The sequence below is a fragment of the Mastomys coucha genome, unplaced genomic scaffold (assembly GCF_008632895.1).
Source record: "Mastomys coucha isolate ucsf_1 unplaced genomic scaffold, UCSF_Mcou_1 pScaffold22, whole genome shotgun sequence".
In the NCBI taxonomy this organism is placed as follows: Eukaryota; Metazoa; Chordata; class Mammalia; order Rodentia; family Muridae; genus Mastomys; species Mastomys coucha.
In genome coordinates this window covers 169,077,648-169,084,009 of record NW_022196905.1, presented here as the reverse complement: position 1 = coordinate 169,084,009, position 6,362 = coordinate 169,077,648, and the positions used below count along the sequence as shown (strand labels likewise).

The 6,362-nt window shown below is 38.9% G+C and overlaps 1 protein-coding gene across 1 annotated transcript in view; it reads right to left on the bottom strand.

The window, feature by feature from the left end:
* Window positions 1-5,797: 5,797 nt before the first annotated feature.
* Window positions 5,798-6,362, bottom strand: part of LOC116069095 (ankyrin repeat domain-containing protein 26-like) — a 36,059-nt gene continuing 35,494 nt past the window's right edge. Inside the window, exon 12 of the mRNA XM_031339452.1 lies at window positions 5,798-6,078. The gene's annotated coding sequence lies outside the window, so the exon portion shown is untranslated. The remainder of the gene's footprint in view (window positions 6,079-6,362) is intronic.

Here is a 6,362-nt window from a genome sequence, read left to right as displayed (position 1 = left end):
TAAATGAGAAGGGTCTTCAGCACATGGTCTAATCTCTTAGCGTCAAGTGGCATCAAACTCAACAACTTTCATTTCTCACAGAGCAAAACCTTTTTCCCCCTGTTACATGCCATTCCTCAGTGTTCGCTGTATTAAAGCCTATCGTGTCCATCCTTGGGAGCTCTGATATGTGTCTTAAATAGCAGTCAGCAGTTGCAAATTAGAACATGCCAGAGGATGGCAGCAGAGCATCGTTCAGTGTTCACAGGTCCAGTGGGTAGGGGGCAGATGGTGTGGGAATTTGAATCTGGAGACCATTAGTAGCCAAGTGTGTCCCAAAGGAAGATATTTGTTAGGAACCAGATTTCCTCCAGCTTGGTCTTCCCTGTCGGGGGAAGGGTGAGAGCCACTAACTTTTAAGCACTTCCCATGGTCAAGTCATAGAATTTAGTGACCTCACCAACACTATATGGTGGCATCCTCGTCAAGGGAAAGAAACCTTTATAAATCCTGATGTGTGTAGAGGTGTGCTAACTAGACACAGAGCCTCTCTTCAAGCCCACTAATCTCTGGTTCTAAGAGCCGACATTTTTCATCTTAAAACCTATGTGTTTCTACCTTCATTTCTTCATCCTTTTCTTCATATTGTTCCCTCTTGCCTTTTTGAAAAGCCAAATAATTTCTTTCACCTGAAATAACACAAAACCTAAATGTATATATTTTGGAAAATGCAAGAACAAAGGTGTTTTGCTTTATTCGAGAAACTTTTAATCACTTTAAATGTTCACAAATAAGTTGTGGCCTATCCATCCAGTGTAATACAACTCAGGAATAGAAAAAAAAGTGAAAGAATGGAGTTCTGATACATGCAGACAGTTGGAGAATCTCAAAATATTATGCCAAGTGAAAGAAGGCAGACACAAAACACACTGTGTAATTCTAAACCTTATGAAGGGCAAAAAAACAAAACAAACAAACCAAAAGCAACCTGTTCACTTTAAAGCAAATGGTTTCCACATTCTTTCAAGATTTCTGCTGGAGTTTACTCTCTGTGCTATAAAAAGAAAGGTGACCCAGAGCTGAAGCTGATCTTTGAAATAGGAGTATATGTGGGTGCATGAGAGGGGGGCATAAATTTACTTCACAAAATCTGAATGCAGAAAAAGTTGTTTTATTTTTCTAAATTACATGTCATCTAGCACCCAGACTGCTCCTTTTAAAGCATTTAGAATCCCAACGTGTAAGAGTCTGGGGTATTTTTCAGCCCAAAGGACGTGTGATGGTTAATCTCTTATCAACCTGATGCAACTTCAAGTCACCATGGAAACACACTTCTAAGTTTGTCTATGAAGGTGATTCCTGGAATACTTAACAGAGGAGAGAGGACCTACTCTGAATGTGAATTGTACCATCATATGGGTGGGGGTCCTAGATAGAATGAGCAGGAGGCGACTGGGCACTATGGAGGGACATCTTATAATCCGTACTCATCTGTAGTTAAGAGTACCTGAGTACAACTTAAGATGAGAGCTATAGGGATGCAAAGATTATAAAGACTGAAATTGGTGCATTCAAAAAGAAAATAACAAAGTTTTCAATAAAAACAGGGCCAGTAAAATCTCCTTGCTAATGACACTGGAGCCTAGAACAACAGATGTCTTGACAGTACTTGTACCATGGGATTTTCTTCCTCCCAAGGACCTTGGACCTTGGAACTGAGTAGGGTGGCCTCTTGTCCCAGTGTTGGCAGAATGTGTTCTGTGGCCATCAGAAGCTTCCTCGCAAACACGTGGGGAAAGTCTACAAGCAGCCCAAGAAAGCAAAGCCAACGAACTCTGGAGGAGTCAGGGCAAGACTGGATCTACTCCATCCCTCCACAGAGACCAATACCCTTGATTTTGCTAAGTTAATTAAACCTGTGTTCCTGTCTCTTCCAGAATAAAGTCTTGACTCATATTTTTCCTCTCATTCTCATGAAGTATCTACATTGGACACAACCACTATTGGTTCATCTGCTAAGCACCTGGGGGATGACGTCATTTTAGAAGATCTCAAATTGGTTTCTTGGGATGACATTTTCCTTTTGTGTATTTGAATTAAATTATTCATGTGGGGATATTGAACAAATATAGCAGCATAGTACAGTTTGAAGATTTCACACAAAGATATTTTCAGACAAAATAATTTGAAATCAAGCAATAGTGAAAAGGGTTTTGCTTGCTTTGGGCACCGTATGCACCGTGAGGCCAGCACATGGAGGTGGGTCACTGACCACATGCCCAACATGACCTCCAGAGATCTTTGAGGAAAATCTGGTTATATCCACTGTATTTCACTAACTCTAAAACTACAATGCATGCCAAGATAAGTCTTTGTTTCCCAGATCATCTTATTGTGAAGGAGTGCATACTGGGCACTATCCACAGGGATCTGTCCCAGCAGGTGAGGCCTAAGAGTTAAAGCTCTCCAAGGTGAAGAGGGAGTCAAAACAAGGCTGTCTGCCAGGCCTCTTCTGTAGCCACCACTGCCCCAGTGGCAGGTGGCACTAACCAGTCAGTGGCAAGTGGCTGAATGCAGCAGGTGGCTAGAAGTCAAGGACTTAATATTCATGTCTTCTTGTATTCTACACCATCACGTTCATAGTGAGAAACATACAATGAAGCCTACTTTTCCCCATACCCTTTCTTTTACTTACACAAAGATTAGGAACTTTTGCCTGGGTGTTGTTGCAAGAACAAGCACTGTGACACTAAAGACCATATTATCTATCTCAGCAAGCTTACTCAAGATCTTACTGTGTGCTGTGCATTGTGCCAGGCATTTGGCTAGACATGGCTAAATGTGAATTCCAACAAGACAGAAAGAATATTTAGCGGACACGGAGCACATTCTACAGTGATAATCAGTGTACGGTACAGCAGCTCTTGGGCCACTTACTATCCTTATCAAGTGGCTATAGCAGTATTATGGTGTCCTGCGCTTTTATGCGATGAACAATTGACTCATTACATCCTCATCACAGACTGGTGAATTACGCTTTTACACCACATGTAACCATGGCTACATAATCATCACGGGACCACTATACATACATACATATTGACCAAATGACCAAAATCTATGTGAAATAAAACTTTACTTCTATGTTTGGTCTTTGTATTAAAGAAAGAATACAATTAAGGAGGTTAATTAAAATCTCAGTGGGATCTAACTTAGTGGTAGACCCTTCCTTAGCATGTGAGAAACCCTGGATTCTATACAGAATTTTTTTAAAATCTCATGATTCTAGCTTAAGTAATATTTGCTTCCAGATTGTGATCATTATTAGGTATTCTTGAGTGGTAATCAGGATGTGTAAAAAAAAATGATATTTAAAACAGATATATACATTCATATAATTATTTAGATATTAACTTAATATTATACTTTTTGAAACTAGGAAACACATTTAAATCATTTTTCTACTGTTCTTAGTCATAGATTATCTTTGACATTTGATTTTGACACATCCTGGCTTCCCTTCCTCCTTCGGAGCATAGCTCTCAGGCTTCACACAGCTGTGGCACAAAGCTGATGTTTGCCAAAGGCTTCGAGTCTTGGCTAGAACATTATATACAGATGTGGGTATTACCTTTAGTCTCTATAAAAGGAAAGGAAGGCAGCTCATCTCTACAGGCAGCTGAGGTTTCCAAGAGAATACGTGGGTGGTAAACGATTCCACAGTTCCTTAGACACTAGGTGGAAGAACTGTGTTCTCCTCTCCACCCAGCTGTCTGAGTTACTACCCACATGCTCTAATGTGAGCCGTGATCTCCCAGCAGTCACTGGGTTATCAGCATCTGGCAAATACACATCCTCATTGTTGTTACATATGAGTCTCTGATGAAGGAGAAATGGATCCCCTGGGATAGCCATAGTAGGACACTGGGGCCATGAGAGGTGTTCCCCCTGGACTACATCGAGACCGTGTAAACACTTGTCCAGTTTGTGTAACCAGCAAAGGTCAAAACTGGTGTGCCAATCATGGTTCTGACTTAATTCAGCCTGCTTCATCTTCCGGGACTACCGAGTATCAACATTAGAAAATGTGAACAGGTCTGATTTTAGTTCAAATTTTTTAAAAATGTCAGCATGAACTATTGTCTACCAACGAATCAAATGCAGAAAAGATTAAATCTCAGCAGGCATGTGTGGCTTATAGTCCTAGAAGCTAAAGTGGGGGGTTAACATTAAATCTAAAATTTAAAAAAAAATAAATTTCAAAATTTTAAAAAGAGGGGCTGGAGAGATGGTTCAGTAGTTAAGTGCACTGACTGCTCTTCCAAAGGTCTTGAGTTCAAATCCCAGCAACCACGTGTTTGCTCAGAACCATCATAATGAGATCTGACACCCTCTTCTGGTGTGTCTGAAGATAGCTACAGTGTACTTACATATAATAAATAAATCTTTAAAAAATTAAAAATAATATTTACATTTCAAGAGCCATCTAGTAAAGGCTAAAAGCTGGCGATCTTCCAGAGATGTTTTACTGTGGCACTAAGTTAAAATGGTCTTTGAGAGGCAAGGCCCAATGAGCAAATCTCAGGAAATGATTCCTGCAGTTGATATGCCTTTCCTATCCTTATAAAATTAACATTACATAATCCCTAGGTAATAGTCTACCCTACTGGGTATTTCTACAGATCAACAAAGATGTACTGTCTTGTAGTGATACTATATAAACAAATAAATGATTCTTAATTCTTAATGATGATTCTATGAGAATTCCTAAAGTTATATTAGTAATTATTAAGCTCTTTATAATAGACTGCTATTATGAAAACTGCATTAGAACTCTCCCATCTTCATGTGTCATGAGTTAATTGTTTCTGAGATAGAAAGCAGGCATTTACAACTTAGGGACACATTCCCAAAAGTTGTAAAAAATGGGTCCTAAAAAAAGAAACTAGTGATGTAATGAAGATGCAAGTACAGAGGATAAAATATGGACTGGGTTTATCTTCACAAAATTTCAACGCTAACTCAGTCACATGAACTATGTTTTTTAACTTTCAATGAACCTGTGGAACTTGTAGCAGAAAATAAATAACTTTACTCCTAATGAAAACATATGTGAACATCTCTGATGTAAACTTCTTATTCAATTTATGATTTGGATTTATGTTTGAACTTTTAGTGAACTTTTGTAAAAGCAGAATAAAATATGCTTGGTAAAACCAGGTGATCTATGTTCCTTAAAAAACAAAAACGTACAAAAAAATAGGAATGCTGATATTAACCTAAGGGCAGAAGGTGAGAGCAGAATGCAAAATGCAGAAAAAGAATTAGAAAGTAAGGCATAGCAAATGATAACAGAACATAAGAGAGAGGTGAAGAGGAACAAGGAAGAAGCTGCAGAGAGACCAAAAGAGCAGGCAGGCTTCTCCTTACCGTGGAATACAACAGGTTTTTCTTAACAGCAACATAGGCTGGAATAGGGGTCAGATCGATGGTAGGGCACAGAGCTATTCCACAGTTGCATGAAGATATAAGGAAAAACCTAGGTGAGGGTTGTCAGAAGCCATGTGTGAGCGGTAGGAAGTTTATAAAGAAAGAAGAGGTAGAGAACAGGGATTGTGATTTGGTGGCTGTTTTTCTTCTTGGGGACATATTGGAAAACAGTGAAGATGCAAACTCATCGCAAACTTTGTTAACTGAAAATAAAATGCATTATAATCACTTAGATGATTTGAGAATAATGAGAAAACATAAAGATGAAAAAGCAAAGAAAATGATGAAAAAAATCTTCTTGATCTCAGATAGAAAAAAAGAAAAGAGGACAAGAAAGGTAATAATTTACTTTTTAATTAAAAAAATTATTAAGGGCAATGCTTTGTCATTTTCGCTGGTAGGTGGCACCTGAACCAGGAGCTGTGGCTTCAGCTGAAGCCAAATTTCCAAGGCTGCGGTTAGAAAAGTTAGCTCCATGTTCAGTGCAAATGGTGTGGTCCCAGAAGATGTCACTGGAACATATCAAGACTGCCACGTTGAGTCCTGTATCTATGGGAGAGGCATGCTGTATCTGCCCACCAAGCCATGTGACAAAGTCTAGTCATATTTCTGTAAAAGAAGAAACACAGAAGAACACCACTGAAAAGCAGATTTAAAACAGAAACAAAAACTGCAAAGGAATTATGTATGTACGGTTGGGTTAAAATTGTTGAGTACATTTTTTTAGGAGAAATAGATGAAAATATTTTCAAAGCATCAACATTTATGAGTCCAACTTAGGTAAGAGGAGAAGAGAACAATAAAATAAGCCCAAACACACTCTGGACTTGTTAGGTATGTGTGGTTTCTGTACTTGGAGCTTTGGAAGGCTGTATGTCCGTGCTCAAGTACGA